The sequence below is a fragment of the Panthera leo genome, chromosome D2 (genome assembly GCF_018350215.1).
Source record: "Panthera leo isolate Ple1 chromosome D2, P.leo_Ple1_pat1.1, whole genome shotgun sequence".
NCBI lineage: Eukaryota > Metazoa > Chordata > Mammalia > Carnivora > Felidae > Panthera > Panthera leo.
In genome coordinates this window covers 1,508,881-1,521,511 of record NC_056689.1, presented here as the reverse complement: position 1 = coordinate 1,521,511, position 12,631 = coordinate 1,508,881, and the positions used below count along the sequence as shown (strand labels likewise).

The window sequence follows — 12,631 nt, the reverse complement described above, 5'->3', positions numbered from 1 at the left end:
TGTGGTACGTCTATTCCTACAGTGACGGACATTTGGATTATCGCAAATTACAGTTCTGATTATTATACAAGTCCCTCTGTATACGTATAACTTCATTTCTCTTGGGTAAACGTCCAGGAATGGAATGTTCAAATTTGTAAGGTCACTGCAACACTACATATTCCGATCAGCACTGCATGAGTGTCCCAGCTCATACATAAGCTCATAGAAACTGGGCATAACAAGTCTTTTGTTTTTAGTGGTTCTAATAGGTATGTAGGTGTATTTCAGTGTGGTTTTAATTCACATTTATTTAACAAGTATTGTGTCGAGCATCTTTTCATGCACTGATTTGATGGGTGTATGCTCAGTTAAATGTCCAAATCCTTTGTTTTATTATTAACCCTTTATATTTATTATTTATTATTAATAATTTATTATTATTTTTATTATTATTTTGATCGTATATTATGGGTACAAGTTCTATATCGGACATATGATTTTCAAACGTTTTTAGTAGGTTCATGTATTCTGTGGCTTTAATTTTTATTCACTTAAGAGTATTTTTTTTAAGTTTATCACTTTGATGAAGTCCAATTTATCAATTTGTTATTTTATGAATCATGCTCTTGCTTCTAGGACATTTTTGCCTTATTCAAGTTCACAAAAGTCTTCTTAGTCTCCTTTAAAAAATGTATTTGCTTTAAGTTTTATATTTAGGTGTATGTTCTAGCTTAGGTTACTTTTAACATGAAGTGTGAAAGATGCATTAAGGTTACTATTTGTCTATGGATTTTTTATGAACATTTTCCATAACCAGTTTTGCCAGAATGATTTATAAAAGGCTAATTCTGTCTACACTGAGTTGCTTTTCAATCTTTGTCAAACATGAGTTGTCCATACACAACTTAGTCTATTTCTGGATTCTCTACTATGTTCCATTGATTTACCTTATGTTAGGTCTACACCTTCTTGATTGTTCCTAATAAATCTTAAAGTCAGGTGTTGTTAGTCTCCTGAATTTGTTCTTTTTATCTAAAGTGTCTTGCTTGTCTAGGTCCTTTGAATCGCCATTGGAATTATAGAATCACTTTGTAGATATCTACCGTAAAAATCACACTGGTGTTTTGATGGGATTTAACTTATTCAAACACTTTTGGGAAAACAGATGCCCTCATAGTACTTACTGTTGCAATCTGTGAACATGGTCTCCATTTCTTTAAGCTATTTTTAAAGTCTCTCAGCAATAATTTGTACTCCTATTGCGTGTTTCTTTTATGTTTTTTAAAGTTTTAACTGAAATTTCGGTTATTAACATACAGGGTAAAATCAGTTTCAGGTGTACAATGTAGTGACTCGACACCATCACGCAACACCCAGGGCTCACCACAAGAGTACTTTTAATCCCCATCACCTATTTCACTCATCCCTCCACTCACCTCCCCTCTGGTAACCATCAGTTCATGCTCTGCAATGAAGAGTCTGTTTCTTGGTTTGGGTCTCTCTCTTTCTCCCCCATTGCTTGTTTTGTTTCTAAAATTCCACATATGAGTGAAACCATATGGTACATGTCTTTTCTCTGACTGACTTATTTTGCTTAGCGTAATACTCCCTAGGTCCATCCACGTTGTTTCAAATGGCAAGATTTTGTTTTTTGGGTTTGTTTTTTTTTTTTAATAGCTGAGTAAAATTCCATTGTGTGTATATGTATACATCTTTACCCATTCATCTATTGATAGACACTTGAGCTATTTCCATAATTTGGCTATTACAGATAAACCTGCAATAAACATCAGAGTGCATGTACCCCTTGGAGTCAGTATTTTTGTATTTTGGGGGTAAATATTTAGTAGTGCAATTGCCAGATCTTGGGAAATAATAGTCAACCTTTTGAAGAACCTCCCTACTATTTTCCAGAATGGCTGCACCAGTTTGCATTTCCACCAACAGTTCAAGAGGGTCCCCCTTTCTCTACATCCTTCCCAACACCTGTTGTTTCTTGTGTGTTAATGTTAGTCATTCTGACAGGTGTGAGGTGGTATCTCATTGCGGTTTTGATTTGCGTTCCCCTGATGATGAGTGATGCTGAGCATCTCTTCATGTGTTTGTTGCCCCCTGTATGTCTTCTTTGGAAAAATATCTATTCACGTCTTCTGCCCATTTTTAAGTGGATTGTTTGGGCTTTCAGTGTTAAGTTGTATAAGTTCTTTATAGACTTTGATTACCAACACTTTATCAGATATGTTATTTGCAAATATCTTCTCCCATTCTGTTGGTTGCCCTTTAGTTTTGTGGATTGATTCCCTCACTGTGCAGAAGCTTTTTATTTTGATGAAGTCCCAATAGTTTCTTTTTGCTTTTGTTTCCCTTGCCTAGGAGACTTGTCTAGAAATAAGTTGTTACAGCTGAGGTCAGAGAGTTTACTGCCTGTGTTCTCCCCTAGAATTTTGATGGTTTCCTGTCTCACATTTAGGTCTTTCATCCATTTAGAATTTATTTTTGTGTATGGTGTGATAAAGTGGTCCAGTTTCATTCTGTTGCATGTTGTTGTCCAGTTTTCCCAGCACCATTTGTTGAAGAGACCGTCTCTTTCCCATTGCCTATTCTTTTCTGCTTTGTCGAAGATTAATCGACCATACAATTGGGGGTTCCTTTCTGGGTTTTATGTTCTATTCTATTGATCTATGTGTCTATTTTTGTGCCAGTCCCACACTGTTTGATCACTAAGGTTTGTGATATAACTTGAAGTCCAGATTTGTGATGCCTCCAGCTTTGCTTTACTTTTTCAACATTGCTTTGGCTCTTTGGTTTCTTTTGTGGTTCCATACAAATGTTAGGATTCTTTGTTCTAGCTATACGAAAAATGCTGTTGGTATTTTGATAGGGATTGCTTTAAATCTGTAGATTTATAGGAATTTAATATAATATATTAGACATATAATATAGACATTTTAACAATATTTGTTCTTCCAATCCTTGAACATGGAATGTCTTTCCATTTCTTGTTGTCGTTTTCAGTTTCTTTCATCTGTGTTTTATAATTGTCAGAGTACAGGTATCTCACCTGTTTAGCTAGGGTTATTCCTAGATATATTATTGTTTTTGTCCAATTTTAAATGGAATTGATTCCTTAATTCCTCTTTCTGCTGTTTCATAACTGGTGTATAGAAACGTGACGTTACTGAATTGATGCATCCTAGCAATTTTTTTTGGTGGTGTCTTTCGAGTTTTCAATACAGGATATCATGTCATCTACAAAGTGTGCAATTTGTATTTCTTCCTTACTGATTTGGATGCCTTTTATTTCGTTCAAAATACAGAACGCTTCATGAATTTGCATGTCATTCCTGTGCAGGGGCCATGCCAATCTCTGTATCATTCCAATTTTAGTATCTGTGCTGCTGAAGTGAGCACTATTTATCTTCCAGTGAGCTTGGTAATTAGTATCTTTCAAGGAGTTTATCAATTTTATATATAAACATTTTTAATGTATTGGTATAAAGGTTTTTATAATATCCCCTTAAACTTATCCTGTCGGTATATTTTCTAGTGGTGTCTCCTTGCTCATTCCTGATTATCGGTTAAGATTGTCTTCTCTGTTTTGCTGATCAAAGTGGGTAAAGATTTGTCAATTTGACGCATCGTCTCAAATACTAGGCATTTAGTTTCACTGACTTTCTCTACTATTTTTCTGTCACATTTAACTTATTTCCACTTTGATCTTCACTGCTTCTATTCGTCTTGGCTTCAATTTGCTCATCCTTTTCCAGTTCCTTAGAAGAGGAATCTACGAGCCTTGATTTGAGACCTATCTTTTCTAGAATTAACATTTAATTCTACATTTGCCTCCAAAGTGTCACTTTAGCAACATTGCACACATTTTCATATGCCACGTGTCCATTTTTACTAAGCTCAAATACGGTTTTAACTTAATCTTTGAATGTTTTCAGTGGACAGTGAGTTATTTCGAGTTGTGCTATTTAATTTCCCAATTTGGGAGATTGGCCACAAGTCTTTCAGTTATTGATTTCTAATTCGGTTCTACTGTTTAATAGAAGGGTACTTTCCATGGCCTTAAATCTTTTTCCATTTTATAGACGCTTGTTTGAGGGCACAGAATCTGATCTATCTTGAATGATGTCCTGTGTGTACTCGGAATACGGTAGTAATAAGGGTTTTAATGTGATTGATAATCATAACATCTGTGTCACTTTTGATAGACACATTTTCTCTTTTTATGGTTTCACTTTCCTCCTTCCTGGCAGCTTAGTAATTTTTAATAGGATGCCAGTCACTGGGAATTGTATCGTGCTCGTTGCTGAACATTTTAGAAAGATACTCTCAGTTCATTTTCAGACATAGTTATGCCAGTTTTCCTCTAGAGTCTTGCTTCTAAGATTTGCAGGGAAGGCTGGAGCTGTTTTCTGTCTAGGGCTAATCACTCCCTTTACTAAGGCCAGACCTTTCTTTACACCCTAGCCACTGCCTGCTGGATCAAGAGGTTTTCTAGACTAACAGTTGGGAAGAGGCCCTACTCCAAGCCCTGCACCTCTGGGGGTTTACACCTTTATTCCTTTTTGGTGGTTCTTTCCACCACCTTGAGGGCTTTCATTTAATGAACATGTTAATCAATACTTCACAAAACACCTGAGGGTGTTTCTGGAGATCTCTGGAAGTCTATCTTTATACTTCTTTCTCAGTTACTTTGTTGTGGAAACCCTGGTTGTCCGATCCCCCCGCCCCCAACCAGACTCTTGGCTCTGAGTTCTCAACTCAAGGAACATACTGGATTCACCTGGGTCCCTTGCCCATACGCCTGGGCAATGATAAAGCTCACCTCGTTTTTATCTCTCATCTCTCGAGAAACACTGTCCTTTGTTTCCTGATAGACAGCATCCTGAGAAGCATCAGTTCATATACTTTGCAGTTTTTCAGCAGCCCAGTAAATTCCGACGCTAATCGCCTACCTTGCCCAGAAGTGAAAGTCATACATCTTATTTGTCAATGCTTGAGGTTGAGATAAACTGTTGAAATGATTCCATTTAAAGTGTGAAAACATTGAGAGAAGCTTCACTCTAAAAATATTTAGTACAGTAGCTTCCCTTATTCCACTGTAGGGAATACTGTAAGGGGTAGGAGGAGGGAATTAATCTAATGAGTTAATATGTTTCTATTTCCAAGCGCTCAACTGTATTAATCTTGCAATGCATGTGAAAGAAATCATGTATTTTACAAGTACTTGGTGCTATACAGTTAGATGCATTCTTGACAATATGCCAAGTTACAAAAATCTGGTGTGTTTCCTACCTGAACGCATCTTTACATAGCCTGAAAACTTTGTAGAAAGCAATTATTGTATGTTAATTGTATTCAATTAAATAAGGTATAATTATCTATTTCTAATTTGTATCATTTATATTAAAATAATATACGGATGATGCTTTTTAATTGTTTCTTGACTTGATGTCTATGTATGTTATTGCTAGAATAATTACGAGTATTCAGATGTGGGTAAAGATGTTAAAATATACCGAATGAATTCAGATGTTGAAGCAATTAATGGTAATCCAATTATTTCCTTTAAAAACTGAAAAGATCAGATCCAAATAAATAAAATGTATCCTTTTTAAAACTGCAGTTGCCTAGTTTTCCCATTGCATCTTACTGGATATTATGAATGTTCTTTTGAGGAAGTCAGTGCGATTTCCAGTAACATGAGACATCAAACCAGAGGAAAAGGGAACCATCTTTGTTTCTCGAGTTTTTGTTGATGTTGTCGCTGCCGTTTTGCGTATTTCTGTTATATGCCAGGGGACTCAGCCAAATAGCTGCCTCAGCTGAAAAGGGGAAATGCAAACGGTTCAGCCTTGGTAAGAAAACTGAAATCCCACAGCGCAATCGACCCTCTATCTTCCCGTGTATGGACGGCGAGTAGGTCATCTCTAAAAGCTACAAAGAATCATGGGGACTATTAATAAGCCTTAGTAGATGGGGGGGGGGGGGGGATCATATAAACTTATGCAAATAAATAACAACTTAAGTAAATACTGAAGTGTGGTTTTAGTTGGCAACTTGGAGTATTATTTGCTTTCTGAATACTCATAACTTGAATCTGAAGCATCTAAAACTGTTTAGCTCTTGAATATCAACCTACCGGCGCTCTTGAAAAAAACCAACTTTGGCATTAAAAAATTAAATGAACATATGTATAAACTTGTGACTGTGTGGTCAATTCTGAGAGCTCAGTCCTTGGCTATAGGTGTACCTATCTATTCCTGCCTTGCATGTAGATCATGTTGGTGTTTGGAGTTTTATGCTATAATTAAGTCAAAAATATATATGATTGTTTAAAAAGGCTTTCCTGAAAAGAAAATAATTTTGTATCCCAAGAATAATATAATGAATAAATTCATTCAACAATTGTTTTCTGGAGCTTAATATGATTTCACATATTGCATATTAATTAATTCTACTATTTCCTATGAATAGCTTAACATGCCATCTAAAGTGCTTATTTAGAAGTATGTCAAAACTACTATATTTAGATATTCTCACCTCTCTTCATATAAATTTTTTTATTATCTTTAGCCAAAATACCTACCATTTACTAAGTGCCTAATATATGTCAGAAGATTTTATCTTTACCTCAATTCATCTTTAAAATGAAACATCTTACAGAAGAGGAAAGAGAATAAGAATCTGTCTCCACTGGATGCCCTAGGAGGCACCCTGGGGGAGATCATCCCATTCCAAGAACAGCTCACTGCATCATCAAACTGCCTCACTAATGCCTGAGGACAAGGAGAGGACAACGTGGGGACCAAGAGAGGACGATGTGGGGACCAGGAGAGGACGATGCAGGGACCAGGGGAGGACGACGTGGGGACCAGGAGGGGATGACAGACGTGGGGACCAGGAGAGGACAACGTGGGGACCAGAGAAGGACGACGTGGGGACCAGGAGAGGACAACACGGGGACCAGGAGAGGACGACGGACGTGGGGACCAGGAGAGGACGACATGGGGACCAGGAGAGGACGATGGACGCGGGGACCAGGAGAGGACGACATGGGGACCAGGAGAGGATGACACGGGGACCAGGAGAGGACAATGTGGGGACCAGAGGAGGACGACGTGGGGACCAGAGGAGGACGACGTGGGGACCAGGAGAGGACGACAGACGTGGGGACCAGGAGAGGACGACACGGGGACCAGGAGAGGACGACACGGGGACCAGGAGAGGACGACGGACGTGGGGACCAGGAGAGGACGACATGGGGACCAGGAGAGGACGACGGATGTGGGGACCAGGAGAGGACGACATGGGGACCAGGAGAGGACGACGGACGTGGGGACCAGGAGAGGATGACGCGGGGACCAGGGGAGGACGACGCGGGGACCAGGAGGGGATGACAGACGTGGGGACCAGGAGAGGACAACGTGGGGACCAGAGGAGGACGACGTGGGGACCAGGAGAGGACAACACGGGGGCCAGGAGAGGACGACGGACGTGGGGACCAGGAGAGGACGACATGGGGACCAGGAGAGAATGACACGAGGACCAGAAGAGAATGACATGAGGACCAGGAGGGTGACGTGAGGACCAGGAGAGGGTCAGCTCACTGTGGAATAGCTTCTGCCATTCTCACAATTATTTTTCATAAACACGAAATAAAACACTGTGACAGACACACGTCAACAGTGAACTGTCAAGTAAATGGGTACCCCCGTGCTTCTGGGGAGGTAATTTTTACCTAAGAAGGAGATAGGCGAGGACTTCCGACTCTATCCTTGCAAAGCCGTCTCCCCGAGATGCATGTTTCGACACGAGTCAGCACCGCTGTGGCATCCAAGCTGCTAGGTGCAAAGTCCCCTGCTTTGGGCCGGGCTGGGGCTCTACGGCACAGCCAAGCTTCCTGATTCCCAGGGTGTCCCCGAGATTGTGGCAACTTCCGTGAATCTGCTCTGCCGTCTGTTTCTTTAACTCTGCCCCCGGGCTCCACGTGCCCACCATGATGTACCCGTGCTGCAGTGTGACCTGCTAGTGAGGGGGTGGTGAAGGATCTAAGAATTATTTTCTCTCACTGTCGATTTTATTTCTCCCACTCAGGATTAATATGGTGTCGAGTACTATACTGAGCAACATGAAGCCATGATCGCATTCGTTCCTCATGTCTTTAATCATATAGTGACGATTACAACCCATATCTTATGAATGAGCAAACTGAGGATGGATGGACTCAGTCACTTACATCAGGTACGTGGCTGAAAATGCCGGAGCAGGTTTTGAATAGGAACCTCGGACTCCAATGTTAAGCTCTTAAAGTTGACATATTGCTTCAAATTTTCCATGATACTCGCTGGTATTTTCTTAAGTACAGTCCAAACTTATGCGTCTATGATTGCCAGGAATAAGAAGTTCCATAAAAACCCTATCCTAAAAGACATCTTTAATTTTGCAGTATATAATACAGTCCAGTCAAGTTGTTGCGGGTGGCGGGATTTCCCTTTCTTACGGCTGAATCATATTCCACCTCATATGGTACACTGTTAGCTGCTCATCCTCTGACAGACTCTTCAGTTGTTTCTTCATCTTGGCTGTTGTGATTAATGTGGCAATAAACATGGGAATACAGATATCTTCTCCAAACACTGGTTTTATTTCCTTTGGATATATACCCAGAAGTTGGATTGGTGGGATATTTTCAATTTCTGTTCTGTTTTCAATTTCTTGAGGAATCTCCACACTGTTTTCCATAGTAACTGAACCAGTTTACATTCCTACCAACAAGGAACAAGTTTCCTTTTTCTCTACATCCACACCAACACGTTAACCTCTTTTCTAACGACAGTCATTCTGACAGGTGTGAGGTGACACCTCATTGTGGTTTTGATTTGCATTTCCCTGACGATCAGTGACGTGTAGCATCTTTTCATGTGTCTGGTGGCCATCTGGACGTCTTCTTTGGAGAAATGTCTATTCGGTTTCTCTGCCAATTTTTTAATCAAATTTTTTCTTGAGTTGTAGGAGTTCCTTACATATTGGGGATATTAACCGCACGTCAGATCTATCATTCGCAAATACTGTCTCATTCTGTAGGTTTCTTTTTCATTTGGTCAGCGGTTTCCTTTGCTATGTAGAAGCTTTTGGGACTGATGTAGTCCCACTTGTCCATTTCTGCCCTTGCTCCTTATGCTTTTGGTGTCATAGCCAGTAAATCACTGCCAAGACCAATGCCAAGGAGCTTTTCCCCTGTTTTCTTCTAACAGGTTTATGGTTTCAGGTCTTATATGTATGTCTTTTAATCCCTTTTGAGATAACTTTTGTGGGTGATGTAAGATAGACACTAGATTTCAAATGTTCTCACCACAGAAAGAAATGATAGCTACCTAAGATGATGGAGGTGTTAGGGAACCCTACACTGGTAATCACATTGCAACATACACATGTATCAAATCAATACCTTGTGCACCTTAAACTTACATAATGTTACATGTCAATTATAGATCAATTTTAAAAAGACATCATCAGCTCAGTAATCTTACCTCAATTCTTAGATTTAGGGCCTCAATTTTTCGTTTTGTAAAAAAATCAGTTCCTTATTAATTTATATTAACCTCTGGTGGAGTTAACATCTCATATTTTAATAGCAACAGTAGATAAAAACCACTGACTATTTTTGAAATATGAGAAATTTTAAGTTAAATTTAAATCTCAGGTATCCTCTGCTGTCACAAATGAGTACTACATGTATCTTAATTGTGAAGCCTGACGAATGATTCTGAATTCGAAGAGTCTCTAGCAGTTTGTTTCTAACTCAACTGGGCACAAGAGCTTACTTGAGCCAACTGAAAGTCAACATTACATTATTGGAATAATTGTAGCCGCGTATCCATACTAACAGTTTTACACAGAAGATAACACTATAAATATCCAAGAGCTTTGTATTTTTTTTTGTTGCATATGACGGCAGTGTTGCCTTATAAACAAATCAGGAAATAGCTGAGCTTCGGAGTAAAGATCAAAGCACCCTCATACTTGATCGTCTCTCTCCTTCGATTCTCCATTATGAACATTATGTAGAACCACATGCATGCAGTTAATTCCTTTTTTTTTTCCTTGATGTTGCTTTTATCTCAACTTCAGTAAACATCATTAGGAAAATTTACCCTACGGAAATGGGTATTGACTAGATGAAGACCGCAGGGATAGAAACATGTATCAGGTGTGGCTAGACTGAAAGATGTCGCAACTAGCAGTTCACCTGTAAGGAAGGTAAAGCTCAAGCGAGGACAAGCTCAGTGATGAGTCAGGCTGAGACAAAAAGCCTTCTGCTCCTCCTCCCGGGTTACAAGGACAGCCCTGCTGTCAACAGAGAAAGGGGAGACTCTTCCTCAACCCACCCATTGTTTCCATTCCTACACAAGCTGAGGAAATGTCACTAAGAGAGTTAATGGTCTCAATGTCTTAAAACAACTCAAATGTTAAAGGAACTTGGCAAGTATCGCTGGGCAACTATAAGGGGGGACTGGAAGATACACAATGGGTGTGAAGAACATGGGTGTCTTCAAATTATGGAGGAATTTTCCTCTTTGTGACTCTTGAAGACAGAGGTAGACTCTGTTAGTTGTATGAACCTATATGGAAGCTATTTTTGAGACCAAATAAAAAAGCCCTCTGATTTTTACTTTCATTTTCTCTATGCACTTTACTGGCGCATATAAATATGACATTTAATACTCAAACAGGTCCATAGATATATTTTTTCATATTTTTTATGGACAAGAAGAATGTAGTTCAGAGAGGCTAAGTAAACTGCCAAAAGTCACACAGCCTTTAATCATTGTTAGTGAGTTTGTACTACCTGTGTCCCGTTTCTTTCATTACACGAACTGCCCTCTGGTAGAGTATGTTATACTCTGATGAATATTGTATGGATATTGCTTTCCTTTTAGGTTCATAAGAAAAATCAAAAGGTTTTGGTTTCTTTTCTTAAAAAAAATTTTTCCTAATGTTTAATTATTTTTGAGAGAGAGACAGAGTGAGCACAAGCGGGGAAGGGGCAGAGAGAGACAGAATCTGAAGCAGGCTCCAGGCTCCAAGCTGTCAGCACAGAGCCTGGCATGGGGCTTGAACTCACGAACCACAAGATCATGACCTGAGCCAAAGTCAGATGCTTAAACCACTGAGCCACCCAGGCGCCCCAAAACCCTTCGATTTCAATAAGCTCCTTCTGCACCTAATTTAGCTGTTTGAAAATATCTTCCAAGTATACATATTCTTATATCAAAATTTAAGAATTTTGAAAAAGTCCTCAAATTTCCTCACAATGAATAGGATTTTCTTTTGAAAGAGATAAATTCAGAGACTCTTTGAACTCTCTTATACACTGTCCACTTCTACACTGGGTATTAGGTTTCTTTAAATTAGGTTCGTAAGACAAATGAATTAAGTCAAAGAATAACTATTTAGTCCTGTTGTTGAATATAATGAATTTATGTTTATTTCTATAACTTTCTCTCTCTAAATAGATGGCTTAAGACATAATGTACTTTGTTTTCATATGTTCTAGGTTACAAAATCTGAGTTAATTCCTCTGCCTACTTTAATTCAGTCTTTAAGCTAACCCTAGGGACTGACTACAACAGTTTATACAAATTCTACAGCCAATATTTGCTCAAATAAACAAAAAAATGAAGTCCCATACCCAATACAACATGCGTCACTGGCTGTTCTCCAAGGTCTCTGATTCTTTTCAAAAATTAATTGTTATATGCAATATGATGTGTGTATGTGTTGTGTGTGCATGTAAAATAGGGTAAAAAAAAGTAAAAGGAAGACAAGATTAGAATCGTTTTGACCAAAGAAGAAAAACTAAGTCAATATTAGGCAACCACGTTCATTTTGCAATTGTTCCTGCTGACTGATTTTAATTGGTTGGTTCTTTGTAAAAGGCCGGCTAGATTTGCAAACAATGACTATTTTAAACAGATGACTTTCTAAACACCCTCTTCCACTTGATAATTTAGAGCAAGCTCAAGTTGCTAATTTGGCCATTTACTTGATTGAGGAGAGAAGAGACTACTGTAAAAACTCTCATGCAATTCTAATTTTTTTAAATGTTTTTCTTTGAGAGAGAGGGAGAGAGCGAGCGAGCAGGGGAGGGGCAGAGAGAGAGGGAGACACAGGATCTGAAGCAGCTCCAGGCTCCTGCAAACCGCAGGATCATGACCTGAGCCCAAGTCCAACACTGAACCAACTGAGCCCCCCAGGCGCCCCTCCGGTGATTCTAACTAAAACAACACGACGTGGCATCCCTGCATAGCTCTGATCTAAAATGTCTGGGAGAAAAGGCTAACCTGAAGGTAAACTAACTGAATGATGTAGGACTATAGAGTTCAGAACACGGACGGACGTTGGGTTTGCTTCTGAAACCCGAAGCTGCCAGAGATCGGCACTATACCCCAACGGCACCCTCGTGTTATGTAATGTACGTTCTATGCACTTCCTGTTCTGCACAAGGCGTTCCTAAAGGGCAGGGCACCTCCGGCAACAAAACACACTGCGTGTTCCATCTGAAAACAGTCACGTATTCCAGCTATCCTGCCAGTCACATAGACTAAGCCACGGTTTATACTTGAGATTGTGAATA

The 12,631-nt window shown here is 39.4% G+C and overlaps 1 non-coding gene across 1 annotated transcript; it reads right to left on the bottom strand.

Moving 5' to 3' along the window:
* Positions 1–3,289: 3,289 nt before the first annotated feature.
* LOC122202877 lies at positions 3,290–3,393 on the bottom strand. Its single transcript, XR_006194932.1, has one exon. It is a non-coding gene; the product is annotated as a U6 spliceosomal RNA (small nuclear RNA).
* Between the last annotated feature and the right edge of the window lie 9,238 nt (positions 3,394–12,631).